This window comes from Cricetulus griseus, chromosome 4, assembly GCF_003668045.3.
Source record: "Cricetulus griseus strain 17A/GY chromosome 4, alternate assembly CriGri-PICRH-1.0, whole genome shotgun sequence".
NCBI classification, from domain to species: domain Eukaryota; kingdom Metazoa; phylum Chordata; class Mammalia; order Rodentia; family Cricetidae; genus Cricetulus; species Cricetulus griseus.
In genome coordinates, this window is record NC_048597.1 from 190,757,907 (window position 1) to 190,775,794 (window position 17,888).

The 17,888-nt window shown below is 41.1% G+C and overlaps 1 protein-coding gene across 3 annotated transcripts in view; it reads right to left on the reverse strand.

Moving 5' to 3' along the window:
- The window catches only part of Filip1 (filamin A interacting protein 1), a 103,397-nt gene that overhangs the window by 37,136 nt on the left and 48,373 nt on the right, over positions 1–17,888 (reverse strand). The window lies entirely within an intron of this gene.

Consider the following 17,888-nt stretch of genomic DNA (forward strand, 5'->3'; position numbering starts at 1 on the left):
TCTTACTCATTTAAGGAAAAGCTAAAGCTGAAACTGAGCATGGTACACTCCTGCCACCCCAGCACTTGGAAGGTGGAGCTGACAAGCAACAGAAAGGATGGGTAGGGCACCTCTTCTCTATATTCTAAGAGCACACTTGTACTTGGTGCTACAGAAAGGAATCTGCAGGTCACACTGCTAACAATTGGTTCTGAGTTAGCCTTTCACAGAAATGTGTCCCAGGAGGAATGTGATTGGGCAGCCATGGGTATATGTGACCCTACTGTACAGAGAGAGGGTAATGAGGGAAAATGCAGGCAACAATACAGTGCCAAAACTGGAGTCTTTGGGGACAGGCAAGGCCAACTCCAGTATTCCAGTTACAGAGGCAGGATGAACAGGAGTTTGGCATCACCCTTGGTTATATATTGAGTTCAAAGCCAGTTTGGGCTACATAGGACCCTGTCTCAGAAATCATAAAAATAGTCCAGTTGGGCATGGTGGAGCATGCTTTCAATCCGAGCACTTGGGAGGTGGAAGCAAGGGGATCATCAGAAGTTCAAGGCTCATAACAAGTTTGAGACCAGGCTGGGCTATGTGAGACCTTGTCTCAAAACAAGCAATCAAGTAAACAATAAACAAAACAAAACAAAAAAGCAATTATTTAGTAAACTCTTCTTTTTCAGGAGCTATATAGAAATATGATGTAAATCCTGATGGTACTGTATTTCTGAACTTGAGAGGAACCAGTTAAGACTAAGGTGACTTCTAGTTTAGTTGCAGATGGAGCTCAGACGCACCCTCTGAATATTATTTAACTAGTTTCCTGGCTAAGAGCTCACATCCAAGAACTAAACATTTTGTGCATTGAGCAGGAAAGACCCAACCTTTGATTAATCTTTCCTGTTCAAACTTTTCACCACCACGAAGCACTTTCCAAATACAAGCATTCCTGGAAAAAAAGACTGAACACTTAGTTAAGGAGCCAGAGAGGAACAAAATGCAAACACTTGAAATACTGCCGCCCAAGTTCCAGCTCCCTCTCAAAGCACAGGCTCTGAATGCTGATCTAAGGACCTTCTTCCTCCCTGGACAACGGATAGAAACAGAAACCTGATGCAGTTACTCACTTCAGTGCTAACACACAGCAGTTTTCCTAGCACTTTTCTTAACTCTTTCTTGGTGTCTGTAAAAACACTGACCTGATATTTTAATGGTGGCAGCTACATGTCAATTCAGAGCAGCACTCCAGAGTTTGTGGTTCAACAGAGTGATGCAACTTACCACGTTTTACTATCTGAGTTTATCCACAGTGCTGAAAGACAACATCCACCCAAAATGATGTCTATGGTCAGAGGCTGCAATTGGCTACCTTTAAATCGGTTGCTTTTTTTTGCCTTTTGAGTCCCTTTTCTCTGTGTGGAACTTAGACATCTCACCAACGCTTCATTCAATTAAAAACTATGTATTGAACACTGGTTTTACATGCTCTGACATAAAACTTATCAGTCAGATAGATCATTACATCCAACTTTACAGCTGCCTGTAGTATACATAATAGAATCAATGCATCATTAGATCAGAGCATCAAAACACAAGTCGGTAGGAAGTGGTATTGAAGGTTGGCATTCTGACACCTGGGTAGCCACTGAGGCTGTAAATCACTGACAGAAACTGTAGAGTACCATTTGAGCATTTGTTATTTCCTGGTGATCTCTTTTTTAAAATTTTTATTTATTTTACATTTATGAATGCTCTATTTGCATATATGCCTTTATTCCAGCAGAGGGCAGCAGATACCACTATAGATGGTTGTGAGCCACTATGTGGGTGCTGGGAATAGAGCTCAGGACCTTTGAAAGAGCAGTCAGTGCTCTCAACCACTGAGCCATCTCTCCAGTCCTCCTGGTGGCTTTCACTGAATGACTGCAAAACCTCATCTGCTCCAGCTCCTGAGGGCTCTCTGATTAACCAGAAAATAGAACCCTGTTTTTATTTGCATATATTTACTGTAATATTCAAATCAACTTTTGAACCTAGACATTATAAAGTGAGCCCGAACCATACCTTTGTAAGTAAATTTGCATCTGGATTCCAGGAAGTCATACACAAAGCTGACTTTGTACAGCTCCTAACATCAGGTTTTCTTTTCTTCGTTTCCCCCCCCACCATTTAAAGCAGTTTGTTTTCATGTAGCTGTTGGGAAAAGAATTTACTCTCTACATTATTGTAATAGTCTGGCTAAATTGTATTTATATGTCTTTCCAAGATTTAAAGTATCTCCTGCCATTTCTTTTTGATTTATTAATTTTTTTAAGTATAAAAAGTTGTAGAAATATAGTGAAAATTTACAGCCTCGGCAACATTATTGTAGCAGCTTTTCTTCCAACTGGTACTTAAAGTTACCACATATTTTACTTTTCATAAAATTTTGTGGCTAAAAACCAAAATACCACTTTTTTTGCTCTCCAGCTATATATTTTACAATTATGTTTTATTCCTCTAATATAATTTTTTATTACATAGGATTTATCTGTCTTTTGGAAAGTTAAAAAGTAAATGCTACATTTTCCATGGACATTAACCAAAACTATTCCATGGTGATTTTCTTATAAGAAGAAAAGGCAGAGCAGGCCAGAGGGAAATAACCCTGACTACAACATGGTCAGCTGTTCCCTGTGTTTATAATGAAATGGTTTGTACTACACACATAAGGTGACTGGAGCAACAGCCATTAATTCCTAAGGGACCCAACTTTGTTGACTGATTTTAAACATTAAAAAACACAGATTTCCATGTCTTTTCTGATACTTTGCATTGTCTTCAAAATATCTTAAGTTTGGTAAAATGTAATTTGTGGCTTCTCCAACTGTTTGTAGTAAGTTTTCCATTTTCTTGAGTCCATCTGTGATTAAATTCAAAACATCACATTCGAACAAGAATTTACTTTTAAAAAATTAAAATGAGGTTTATTTGTTTTATTTCATGTGGGAATGGTATGCCTACATGGCAATGTATGTCTGTGTATCATATTCATGCTTGGTGCCAAAAGATGTAAGAAGGCATTAGATCCCTGGAGACACCTTGCCGGTGCTGGGAATAAAACCTGGGCCCTCCGAAAGAGCAACAAGTGCTCTTTACCATTGAGCCATCTCTCCAGACCAAGACTTCACTTAATTTATTTTTTTGGGGGGAGGGGTACTCTTCATTGTCTTCAAAATATCTAAGTTTGATACAATGTAAATTCCAATTTCAAGAAACTCAACATAGCTTTCCTCCAAGTGTTTACTATATAAGGTGGGAAGGAGAAATGGCAACTGGATATATTTCAACCACTTGATAATAGCACACAGCATGTTAGTCCATCTCTCCCCTCTTGGAGGGAGAATGCATGTCATCATGTCCTCTTTGCATTGAACTGTGAGATTCTGTCCTCTTTCCCCTCTTCCTGAATTCATATGTCAATGCTCTAATCCCTGCTGTGACTGGTTTTAGAGACACAGTTTTAAGGGAGAAAATTAAGTCAGGTCAGACAGGCAGGGTCCTCATGCAAAATGATTCACATTTTTCTTCCCCTTCCCTCACCATCTTTCTTCTTCAACTGAAGAAAGCACCATGAGGAGGCAGCCATTTTTTTTTTTTTTTTTTGCTTTTTGTTTTAGTAATTTATTTTTTACATTCCACTCCCAGTTCTTCTCCCTTCTCTCCTTCCGGTCCCCTCACTTCCCACCCCACACACCTCCCATCTGCTCCTCAAAGAGGGTAAGGCCTCCCCTAAGAAGTCTACTAAGCCTGTCCCATCAACACATTGAGGCAGGACCAAGGAAGCTCTCTACCCCCACCCTCCACCCCTGTGTCTAGGCTGAGCAAGGTATCTCTCCATATAGAGTAGGCTCCACTAAGTCAGTTTGTGCATTAGACTTAGATCTTGGATCCAATACTGGTGGCCTCATATTGTCATATTGTCCCAGCCACACCATGGTTAATTAAAATGGACAGAACTAGAAAAAAACCATCCTGAATGAGGTAACCCAAAACCACAAAGGCAAAGGTAGTATGGATACCAGACATAAAGTAAAAGATACTCAAACTACAATCCACAACCCCAGAGAAGCTAAAACCCTCTTCCAGAAACAGATAGAAGCAGATGCAAAAATCAACAACTAACCATGAGGCAGCCATTCTTAAGCAAGCAAAAGAAACTCCACCAAAACCCAATAGTTCTATAATGTTGATTTCAGATTTCGAGGCTAAAGAACTATGAGAAAGTAAACAACTGTTATGTAAGTCACCCAAGTCTAAATTATTTGTTATGATAATCCACACACACTAAGACATCCTTGAACCCCAGCTAAGAATCCCTTTAGTCTCGAATTTTCCACATCTAATCCATCTGTAGTTTATATTACTCTATATTATTGCTTTCTAGCACCCAAAACTTAGACAGAATCTTTTTATTTGGGTGGATGGGTGATTTCTTGGTGCAGGAATTTGAGCCCAGTGCGTCCTGCATGTTAAACATGTGCCCAGCCACTGAATTGCACCCCAGTCCAGAGCCTTCTGTTTAGACTGTGAACTCCCTCCCGTAGCCACTAGTTTCTGTCCTCTTAGAGAAGCATTTTATTTAACCAGCATGGAAAATAAGTGGTGGGAGTTGTAACTACTTGATACATATCCTCACTAGTCCAAGTAGCCCTCAATAATAACCTAAATCCTTGCTTCTGAAACCCAAACGATGAGATGTTGACTCTTGTCTAGTTGGGGAACTTTCCTTTTAATCAACGGTTGCTCTTGGTTGGCTGTTCAAATGGGACAGGTAATGGGAACCACTAAGTTAAAAGACCCAGTTACTACCACTCCACAGTACTTATATGACAGAACATAGGCAAATAATAATGTCAAAACTATTATGATGAACATGTTTGGAATATACTCCAAAATGAATTAATATAGGAAACTGTCTACATGGCAAACAGACCCAGGCTGGATGTGCATTGCATCCTAAGCCTAGTGAGGTTATTATTGACTCCTAGATTTCCATGTTCCAGTAGGATGCTGTTTTATTTTGTTTTGTTTTTCCTGTTTGGATTCTGTTGTTTTACTTTCTTTTTCTTTTATCACGCCTCAAGAGACCACCACATTGGGTTAAATGGTAACTATCAAACACAGTACATTATTTAAGTGGGGTTCTCATGCCAGGACACTGGATAGGCCCAAGTTTCTCTTGTGTCTAAGTCATCCATGGTCTCAAACTAGATGCTTTAGAGATAAACTTGAGTCAATGTTGAGACGTGGGAGTATATTATTAAAGTCAGAGTTGTGTTCTTTGCCAGAAGGAAAGAAGGAAGGGAGAGAAAAGGATGAATGGAGGGAGGGTGGGAGGGAGGGACAGAGGGAAAGAAGGAAGGTGTGAAGGAGGGAGGCAAGTGGCATCAGTCTGGCTTATACTCTAATAGAGCCAGTCACCCTGAGCTGAACTTAACTTTCCATGGAAGTCAAAGCATGTTCTCCGAAGCCAGTGGTCCCTACCAGGGAATGTTATGTGCTGATAGGTTGGGGATGTAGCTCCATGGTGGGGACCCTGCCTTGAATATGTCAGATACTGAATTCTACTGGAAAGGGAAACAAAGTCCAAATATGTTGTCTGTAAGTCTCTCTTAGCCAGAATAAGTCCTATAATCTAGAAAACATCTTCATCACTCTTCTTGATAACAAAACACAACCATGGCTGAAATTTAGACTTAGTTATAATCTAATAAACAGTGGTTTTAAGGTTTACCTAGACACAGATATTGCAAGATTCTGAATTATTAAACAGAGTAAGTGAATTTTGTGACATTTTTTTCAAATGGAAAAGGTAATTCATTTGAGAAAATTTCTGTCCAGTACTAAACTAACTTACTATCTAACCCTTGGCTAATCAAAATTTTTTGTTGATCATATGACTCATTTTTCTACGCTTCTCTGGTGTAGTCTAAGATCCGAGGCTTCAGGTTACCAGCCACAAAAACTAGAATATTACAAACATAACACTCATGAGACAGATAGTATCATATCTTAAATACATTTTGATAAACATTGAATATTTAAACATTATGTAACACAATGTAAGTGGACTGAACAGAAGTGAGTACAAGTGAATTCTTCAGATTTCTAAGGACTAAGAATACCCCATAAGTAATAAAAGGGAAAATGTTTGGATTTCTTTTTAAATTTAAACTACTCCTGTTTGTTTGTTCTTTATCTAAGGGTCTTAGAGTTGGAAAGGCAATGATGCTCTCACCAAAGAAGTTTCTGGCACAATGATCTTACTGTCGGCTAGCCATAGCATGGCAGATAACACTGCAGCTTCAGCCAGGTGAATCCGAAGGCTTCCTTTGGAGGTGAGACTTGATCTAATACAACGGACTGAGAAATTTTAGTTTCTTGTGAGACATTATTTTGTGAAGGGACATTTTTTCTCAGGACTGCTCATCCAAACCCCCATGCCTGAAGAATGTGTTTCCATTCCTTCAATGTCTGAAACTGCTTCTTTTGGGTTAGTATTACTACCCCAACTCCACCCACCTGTGCCAACACCAGCCAGAGTGGTGAAACAAATAATTTCATTGGGCCAACAACCCATCGTGAAATTTGCCTTATTTGTATCATTGCTTATGTCAATTCAACCGTGCAATCCATGACACCAAGTGTCTTCTACTCTGCTGTGACTGCTTTCAGGAATTTTAGAAAACAGTGCCTTATGCACATGTTCACTTTTTTTTTTTTTTTTTTTTTTTTTGACTCTGAGGATCAGCATTCTCCAGTGGCATTCTTTGTCTTACAAGGTCCCTTTATCCCTGTTCTCAGACACAACTTTGCTAGCAGACATGGGAGTCCCCAATCCTTGAGAATGGCATTCAGAAGAAATTACTGAAAAAGATTTAAGGAGACTCTCAGCTCTGGAAACCCCAGCATCAAACACTTTGTTGTTGAGGCCCTCCTGTATTTCAACAGCTACTGCCTCGGGGTATTCTTCCTGCTCAATCCCTCCTTCATTGCATTTCTATGATAGCCAGTCTTTAGCTGCAGTCCTCCTACGACCATCCTCTCCTTTCTTAAAAACTGCTCTTCCTAAGCCAGGAACGTGGCCCACTCCATTAATCCCAGCATGCAAGAGCCAGAGGCAGGCATTTGGTTGTGAGTTCAGAGCCAGCCTGCTCCACATAGCTAGCCTTCTAGGTGACAGTGAGACCCTGTCTCAAAAACAAACAATAGCAGCAGCAGCAGCAGATGCAACAACAACAACAACAACAACAACAACAACACACACACACACACACACACACACACACACACACCACCACCACCACCACCACCACCACCATCACCACCACCACCACCACCACCACCACCACCAAACCAAATCAAATAACAAAGCCCACCCTAAAACTGTATTCCCAGCAATTTCTTGGTCAGTAGGACACTAATAGCAAATGGTAAGTCTCCTGATCAAGTTAAACTCTCTGAAGTCAGTGTCAGACCAACTTTCCAGGTCACCTCTCTCTCCTTCCTCCATACATTTGGAGGAATAAAGTGTTCCTTTATTCAGAAGGTAAGAAATTGGAAGCAGAAAAATTCTTTTTCAAACCTGACTGACAGTTTATCTGCTGGAAAAGGAACTTGATGGAAGTAAGTTAACTGACTTCCCCATTTGTCAGTGGAGACAAAAGTCAACAGCACAATTTTGTAAGGAGTAAACAAGGTGGTCTGTGGGTCTATCTTATCAGAAAGGTTGGTAGCACTAGCCTGTAGTCAAGTGCTAAACTCAGGGAAGAGGGCTCTGACATTTTCTAATTTAAAACATTCCCAGTGATTCCAGTCCACTAGAGCACGTTCTCAGACACAGTAGATCTTAGCTGTGGCTGGAGAGATGACTCAGCAGTTAAGGGTACTTGTTGCTCTTGCAGAGGACCCTGGTTTGATTCACAGAGCCCTCAGGGTGGATTTTTATCACCTGTAATTCCAATTTCATGCAATCTGATGCCCTCTTCTGGCCTCTGTGGGCACTGTATGCATGTAATGTACACACACACACAGACACACACACAGACACACACACACACACACACACACACACACACACACACACACAGACACACACACAGGCAAACATTCATTCAGACACATAAATAAAATAAATCTTTTTTTAAGTAGTAAAAAAAAATGGGTTTTGGGAGATCATTTCCTACTTGAGTAACTAGAATAGCAGAGACTACCAAATAGATCAGTAGGGAAGTGCCCACTCTCACACTGACTTAAAGGGGTTTCCTCCACTAAGGTCTCTCCTCCAAGAACTCTCTACTGCACAGTTTAAAGTGTTGTCTTGAGATACTGATTTGTACAGTTCTTCAAAACAATGAACATGTACTTGGAAACCCAACTGTGATACTATATGATGATGTAATTATTTATGTTGTTCCAGCTGAGTCTATAAAAATCCAAAGGCTTTAAAACCTGTGTCTTATCTACCATGGTAGATTTAGACAGCACACACACTCTCTTTATGATGTAACTGTGTTCTAGTCTGACACTTGTGGAGCAGCCCCTGTGAAGTTTAGGATTACAATCACAAGACATGCAGCTCAGACAGAGGATAAAGGGCAAACTCTGCAGGTGATCTCAGATGCTCAGAGTTATGCCTTCAAAGAGCAAGGCCAATAGAAACATGGGCCAAATTGAATATAGTATACTATTTAAGCAAGGAGGCCTTCTTTATCTCATCTTAATTAGTGCAACAAGACATTTTCATCTTCATTACTAAAATTCCAAACTGAACCAATGCCTTTTTCATGCTGTTTTCTCTTTCCAACTTGGGAGTCTATGTATAGAGATAAATATTTAATATATGGTGGTAATAAATTATGATCAATCTGTTAACATAATAAGGAAAGCACAGAACATGTCCCTTTGTAGTAATTAATTTGTAGGACTATTATACTATATGAGTCGAACAATCCTTGAAAGGTGAAAAATAATTTCTGCATATATTGTCTTTACCCTCAAAGTGTAATAGCAAGGGGATAGTTTAGGAAACTTTATTAGCCTTCCATAAACATCATCAGCTTCACTACATAATCACCCCCAGCAAAAGGCACCCTAAGTAAAATACTGTATATGCAGTTCAAAATCAGCTTCAAAACTACTTCTGGGGCTAGTCTAATAGTAGATTGTTCCAGAGAAGATGCTGCCTTGACAGTCCTAAGACAGCACTGATAATATCCTCTTTACATTTTCTTACGACCTTAATTCTGTCTTTTAAGATTCTTCAATAGATTTTGAACACAAGAACCTTAAAGGTAAGCAAAACCCCCCTCCTCAAGAGACCAATCCATTTTTAAGGTACTAATTTACATGAATCCAGTATTGTACCATTGGGTGCTGATCTTGGAAGTTGCTGGCAATGCCCAAAGCCTAGGGTTTCTGTGTTCACTAAATGTGTGGTTGTGGACTGTTATCAATGCCTGCTACTGACCCTGCATTCCTGGTTCCTTTTTTAACTTAAACCAGCATCCAGAAAAGGGGTTGGTGAAGAAGGACAAGTATAGAGAGTGGAGTTTAAAAGATGCAAGTGGCAGTAGAATCCTTGCTTGCGTGTGTGTGTGTGTGTGTGTGTGTGTGTGTGTGTGTGTGTGTGTGTGTGTTACAGGGGGAGCTGGCACCTTACCCTTCCATAGCCTTCAAAGTCCTATACCCAGTGGAACAAGCTTAGTGAACAAGGACAAAGCCACTGGGACCTGAAGTACCTCTTTCCTCCTTGCACATGCTCAGAGCAGACACAAGGAGGAAGGATGCCTCTTGGCTGACTGTTTATTGACAACATAAAGGTTTTGGGGGAGGGAGAGAAGGAAAAGTAAGCAAAGATGCAAACAAAAGACTTGGCATGGTCCATTAGGACTCCAGCTTATGATCAGAAATGTGGTTTTCCAGACCAAGGGTACCAGGAAAGGGAAGAGGAAGAGGGAGGAGAGGGAGGCTGGTGAGCCAGGAGAGTGATGCTAAGGACTCAGGAGAGTAAGGATGAAAATGCATAGAGAGGTGCTGATGAACAACAAGAGGGTGGCCATTGATAGGGAGAGAAAGGCTGGGGAGCCCAGAGAGCCCAGAGAGGCAGGGCTGCAGCATGGGCAACCTGATGTCCTGCCAGCTCCCAGAAGATCTTAACACAAATGCTCACTTCAAAAGGACTGACCGGGAGTGTTTTAGCCGTGTATTTTCCAAACTTCCTCAAGTCTCCACTGCCATAGAGCCAGCCACACTTCAAATGTAAGAGGAATTGAGAGTGCCGGGCTAAGTCAGCAGGAGCCTGCTGGAGTGTTTAACAAGGTACAAGTGCACTGTGGCTTAATCTGTAAAGAAATATAGACAAAAGCAAACTAAAATCACCTCGGATTCTTCCCTAACATGTGAAAGCTAGGTGGCATGTCCCAGTGGTGTCAGCTGATGACAGTATGGAAGGCTTGTTATGATTCTAAAGTTTCCTGACTCCTTACACTGTATACACAGTACCTTGCACAGGATAGCTGACCCCTCATTAAACAGCTCAGAAAGAGGAAGGATAAGAACTGTCCTTTTGGTGTTGACCGACTTGAAGGTGGTGAGTAAACAAATCTGATACTGTAGACTGAACATGAAAGGGCTCTCCAGTTTGTGTTAGTTTTCCAGTTACTCTCTCAGCAGAGAAGAAACTGCAGAGGCAGCCCTTTAAACCATCTCCAAGTGAACTGGTGCCACTTCTGGCCGTCAGCTTTAACAGAGAAATCACAGGCAGGACAGACAGATGGGCGTGGTCGGGCACACCTGTAGCTACCTCTTAGGAGGCGTGGTTACGGTGTCTCCCTACATTGAACTGCTACATTTCAGATATTTTATGTTTAAGTATTTCTGTGGTGCTGTAGATCACACCCCCCACCCACCCACTACTTCTATCATTATGTCACATGTACACCCCCCCATCAATTTCAGATATTTTAAAATGTTAGCAGCAAACAAGTTGCTATGTCTTTCCTGACTGTACTCCTACAGGAAGTATCTAACATGTTGACTGTAGTAGGTACGTGGATTTATATTGTTCTCAGAACCTGGTTTGTGATATCTGTTTGTTCTGGTTTGGATTTTTTTTTTCTAAGATTTATTTGCTTAGTATGTATACAGTGTTCTGTCTGCATGTATGCCTGCATGCCAGAAGAGGGCACCAGATCTCATTTTGGATGGTTGTGAGCTACCATGTAGCTGCTAGGAATTGAATACAGGACCTGTGGAAGAGCAGCCAGTGCTCTTAACTGCTGAGCCATCACTCCAGCCCCAGATTTGGATTTTTGAACCATGTATTTGAGCATTTTGTTTGCTTGCGTGTGTATGTGTGTACTGTGGAGTACATACTGTGTTCAGTGCCTGGGGAGGCCAGAAGAGGGCATAGGAAGTCCAGGGAATGGAGTTACAGATGGTTGTGAGCCAACAAAGTGGGTGGTGGGAACTGAACTAGGGTCCTCTGCAAGAGCATTAAGTGCTTTTAATCTTTGAGCCATCTCTCCTGCTCCTGCTCCTGGGTAGTATCTCAGGTAGCCCAGGGTATCCTTTAATTCACTATGTAGCCAAGGCTATCCTTGCATTCCTGATTCTACTGACTCTACCTCCCAAGTGCTGGGAGGCCAGGGATCTAGGAGATGGAGGCCTGATGACCCTAACAGGACTTCCCATCTGTCATGCTCTGGACACACAGGACTTTTTTCACTAGGTCTATATTTTAAGAATGGATAGTTCACAGACACTAGGAGTGGAAGCTTATTCTCTCTGATTACCCAGAAATGCTAAACCAGCTCATCTGTTCAAACATGAAGCCAGCCAGCCTTGTCTTGCTGTGTTTAAAAGAAACACAAATAAACTGTAAATGAGGAATGTGGGACATAAAACTTCATTGTTTTCTTTCATTTCTCCCTCCCCAGGGGAAGGGCTACATCCAGTAAGAGGTAACATTACCAATTACATATTTTAAAAATCTTTATGATCTGTTCTGTATAATTTATTGGATTTGTTTGTTTTTTGAGGCAAGGTTTCGAGTAGCACAGTCTGACCTTGAACTTGTTATGATGCTGAGGCTGGCCCTGATTCTCCTGACTCTATATTCCAAAGGCTAAGGTTATGGGCAGTTCAATATTAGGTGATTTTCAAACACTATGGATGGCAAAGAAGTAACCATTTGACTGAAGGACAGGAGAATAATAATATAAAAGAGTGAGTCCAACAGCTAAATAGCCTTACAAACTTGGGGCATGGGGTCCTCTGCTTCCTGTTTGGCAGTCTCTGGTTTGAGGAAACAGTGCTATAAGAATGAATGCATAGACCCCGGCCACACTCCGCCCTCTGCCCTGCAGCGAGTGCCTGAGCCTCAGGTGAGTCTGGGCGCTGCTCTACCCCCCAACCTCCCCTCTTAACCCCTGTTCGCTTCTGCCTGAGCCCACCCAGGCAAGAGTGGACCTGTCCAGACTGGGAAGGCCCACCCTGAGTCCGGACACACCCCACCCTTGTCAAATCCCTAACACAAAATATCCAGGAACTATGGGACACCATGAAAAGGCCGAACCTAAGAATAATAGGTATAGAAGAAGGTGAAGAATTTAGACACAACATACCCAAACTTATGGGACACTCTGAAAGCAGTGCTAAGAGGAAAGTTCATAGCACTAAGTACCCACATGAAGAAACTGGAGAAAAGTCACACTAGAGAATTGACAGAACAACTGAAAGCTTTAGAAAAAGGGAGCAAACTCACCACGGAGGAGGTAGATGCCAGGAAATAATCAAACTGAGGGCTGAAATCAATAAAGTAGAAACTAGGAAAACATTACAAAGAATCAATGAAACAAAGAGTTGGTTCTTTGAGAAGATTAAAAAGATAGATAAACCTCTATCCAAACTAACCAAAAGGCAGAGAGAGAGCATGCTAATTAACAAAATCAGAAACGAAAAGGGGGATATAACAACGGACACTGAGGAAATCCAGAGAATCATCAGGTCATATTTTGAAAACCTGTACTCCACAAAATTTGAAAATCTAAAGGAAATGGACAATTTTCTGGATAGATATCACTTACCAAAATTAAACCAAGAAAAGATAAGCAGTTTAAATTGACCCATAACCCCTAATGAAATAGAAGCAGTCATCAAAAGCCTCCCAACCAAAAAAAGCCCAGGGCCAGATGGCTTCACTGCAGAATTCTACCAGAAATTCAAATAAGAGCTAATACCAGTACTCCTCAAATTGTTCCACACAATAGAAGCAGAAGGAAGAGACATTGCCAAACTCTTTTTATGAGGCTACAATCACTTTGATACCCAAGCCACACAAAGATACAACTAAAAAAGAGAACTACAGACCAATATCCTTCATGAACATTGATGCAAAAATACTCAACAAAATATTGGCGAATCAAATCCAAGAACACATCAGAAAAATCATCCACTATGATCAAGTAGGCTTCATCCCAGGGATGCAAGGATGGTTCAACATATGAAAATCCATCAATGTAATCCACTATATAAACAAACTGAAAAAGATAAACCACATGATCATCTCACTAGATGCTGAAAAAGCCTTTGACAAAATCTAACATCCCTTCATGATAAAGATCTTGGAGAGAACAGGAATAAAAGGAACAATATACACCAAACCAACAGCCAACATCAAACTAAATGGAGAGAAACTCAAAGCGAATCCTCTAAAATCAGGAACAAGACAAGGCTGTCCACTCTCTCCATATCTCTTCAATATTGCACTTGTAGTTCTAGCTAGAGCAATAAGACAAGAAAAGGAGATCAAAGGGATACAAATTGGAAAGGAAGAAGTCAAACTTTCACTATTTGCAGATGATATGATAGTCTACATAAGTGACCCGAAAAACTCTACCAGGGAACTCCTACAGCTGATAAATACCTTCAGCAAGGTAGCAGGATACAAAATTAACTCAAAAAATCAGTAGCCCTATTATATACAGATGATAAATCCAATAAGAAAGAAATCAGTGAAACATTACCCTTCACAATATCCACAAGCAACATAAAATATCTTGGGGTAACACTAACCAAAAAAGTAAAAGACCTGTATAGTAAGAATTTTGAGTCTTTAAAGAAAGAAATTAAAGAAGATACCAGAAAATGGAAAGATCTCCCATGCTTTTGGATAGGTAGAATCAACATAGTAAAAATGGCAGTCTTGCCAAAAGTAATCTACAGATTCAATGCAATCCCCATCAAAATCCCAACACAGTTCTTCATAGACCTTGAAAGAACAATATTCAACTTTATATAGAAAAACAAAAAACCCAGGATAGCCAAAACAACTATGTACAATAAAGGGTCTTCTGGAGGCATCACCATCCCTGACTTCAAGCTGTATTATAGAGCCATAGTTCTGAAAACAGCTTGGTATTGACACAAAAAATAGACAGACAGACAAATGGAATCGAATTGAAAACACTGATATTAACCCGCAGACCTAAGAACACCTTATTTTTGACAAAGATGCTAAATCTATACAATGGAGGAGAGATAGCATCTTCAACAAATGGTGCTGGCACTACTGGATTCAGACATGCAGAACATTGCAGATAGATCCATATCTGTCACCATGCACAAAACTTAGGTGCAAATGGATCAAAGATCTCAACATAAATCCAGCCACACTGAATCTTCTAGAAGAGAAAGTGGGAGATACCCTTGAATGAATTGGCACAGGAGACTGCTTCCTGAACATTACACCAGTAGCACAGACATTGAGATCTGCAATTAATAAATGGGACCTCCTGAAACTGAGAAGCTTCTGTAAGGCAAAGGACACAGTCAGTAAGACAAAACGACAGCCCACAGAATGGGAAAAGATCTTCACCAACCCCACATCTGACAGAGGGCTGATTTCCAAAATATACAATGAACTCAAGAAGCTAGCCACCAAAACACCAAACAATGAAATTAAAAAGTGGGGTGCAGAACTAAATAGAGAATTCTCAACAGAGGAATCTGAAATGGCTGAAAGACACTTAAGAAAGTGCTCAAAATCCTTGGCCATCAGAGAAATGCAACTCAAAACAACTCTGAGATACCACCTCACACCTGTCAGAATGGCTAAAATCAAAAACACCAATGACAATCTATGCTAGAGAGGATGTGGAGAAAAAGGAACACTGTTCCATTGCTGGTGGGAGTGCAAACTTGTAAAACCACTTTGGAAATCAGTATGGTAGTTGCTCAGAAAATTTGGAATCAGTCTACCTCAAGATCCAGCAATTCCTCTCTTGGGCATATACCCAAATAATGCATGTCCATACAAAAAGGACATATGTTCAACCATGTTCATAGCAGCATTGTTTGTAATAGCCAGAACCTGGAAGCAACCTAGATGCCTCTCAATTGAAAAATGAATAGAGAAAATGTGTTACATTTATACAATGGAGTACTACTCAGCAGAAAAAAACAATGGAATCTTGAAATTCGCAGGCAAATGGATGGAACTAGAAGAAACCATCCTGAGTGAGGTAACCTGGTCACAAAAAGACAAACATGGTATATACTCACTCATATATGAATTTTAGACATAGAGCAAAGGATTACCAGCCTACAATTCTCTTCACCAAAGAAACTAGGAAACATGAAGGATTCTAAGGAGAAAATGCATGGACCCCAGTAATGGGAAGGGGCAGGAACTCCTGAGCTAATTGGGAGCATGAGGATAGGGGAGAGGGAGCTGCCAGAATGAGAGGAGGAGAAGAGAAGGGGAGAGGAGGAAATGGAGAAGCAGAAATACTGAGTTGGGGGAAGAATAGAGGGGAGCAGGATGAGAGACACCATATTAGAGGGAGCCATTATAGGTCCTAGGAGAGATCTGGCACTAGGGAGATTTCCAGAGATCTACAAGGATGACACCAACTGACAATCTAGGCAATGGTGGAGAGGATGCCCTAAATGCCCTTCCCCTATAATGAGACTGATGACTACTTTTTATGCCATCCTAGAGCCCTCATCCAATGGCTGATGGAAGCAGAGGCAGACATCCACAGACATACACTGAACTGAACTCTGGAACCCAGTTGCAGAGTGCGAGGAATGAAGATCAAAGGGGCCAGGACCAGGCTGGTGAAACCCATAGAAACAGCTGGCCTGAACAAGGGGGAGCACCTGGACCCCAGACTGCTATCTGGGAGGCCAGTACAGGACTGATCCAGACCCCTGAACATGGATGTCAATTAGGAGGCCTCTGCACTCTAGGGGGCCCCTGGTAGTGGATTAGTATTTTTCCCTGGTGCAAGAAGGGACTTTGAGAGCCCATCCCACATGGAGGGATGCACTCTTGGCCTGGACACATGGAGGAGGGCCTAGGCCTGGCCCAGGATGATGTGGTAGACTTTGGGGAGCCCCCGACGAGGGCCCTACCCTGCCTGGGGAGTAGAGGGTGGATAGGGTGGGGAGTAGGTCAGGGGGAGGGAGTGGGGGGAAGGGGAAGGAGAGGGAGAAGAGATTGACATGTGAAACAAGCTTGTTCCTAATTTGAACTAATAATAAATATTACAAAAAATTACTATGCTAATAAAGCAAAAAATCATCTAAATATATATGGATTTGAATATTTGTATTTCCAGAGCCATATTCTGGAAATAAACCTCTTTTCCTCTGAAAAAAAAAAAAAGATGACATATTATATTTCTAATTCCTGCAACTGTATTGAAAATATACATAGTATATAACCCTTACTTATAGATTTGCTGTGAGCTTGTAAATAAATAATATCTCAACTAGAAAAAAATGCATAGAGTGAACACTAGGAAGCAGAGGAAGTTCTGAATGAATAAAGTCTGTAGGGAATGTGTGTTGTTGACATGGGGAGAGCCATATCAAGGACTCCAATGTCTCAGCCCGAGAAGTGTCAAGACCTTCCCCAGGTGAAGCTCAGAGGGATGGCAAAGCCTTCCTCATGGGCAGTGTGGACCACTGACCAGTTTGTACAAAAACTGGCAAGTGTAGCTTCCTCCTCCTGAATGTTTACCGCATGAAACTAGCTGCCCACAGAGAACTCCTACAGAGACTAGCCGACCCTATGCTGTGCAGTACATAATGAGGATGCTAAGGTTCCAAGTTGTGGCAGTAATAGGTAGTCGGCCATCAGAGTGTGCACACCCCACCTAATCAGTTTTTCTGTATGTGTGTCTGTCATTTTTTCATTACCTCACCTCCCCTAATCAGGGCTCCAGGACCCAAGTCTGGTGGATCATGATAGAACACACTTAGTTTCTGTTTGGTTTCTTAACGTTTTAAAGTGTGCAACCTAGGGCTGGAGAGATGGCTCAGCAGTTAAGAGCAATTGCTGTTCTTGTAGAGGATGAGGGTTTGCTTTCCAGCACCCACAAGGCAGCTCACAATCATCTGTAACTCCAGGTGCCCCCCCCCCGTGTGTGTGTGTGTGTGTGTGTGTGTGTGTGTGTGTGTGTGTGTGTGTAGGCAAGACCTTCATACACATACAGTAAAAAAAAAAAAGCATGCAACCTTTTAAAAGTTAAAAAGATAGTAATATATATACATCCAATATTAAGATTTTCTAAACTAGCATTAATGGGAAAGTTTCACTTATAATTAACTGTAAGAATTTACCCTTATGAGAAACTGGATTTCAACCCCAGAGAGAAAACTTACATCATTTCAATAATGTAAATTATTTCAATCTACATCATAGTCAATGTGTAAGAAGGCTTTCAAATGTAAGGAGCTTCACTGATCAAATTCATATACAAACCCCTTAGGTTTCCTTCCAGCTTTATGGTTTCCAGGCTCTAAGCAACCTGGTGAGAATATTGTACCATATTTATGCACACCTCAAACACAGT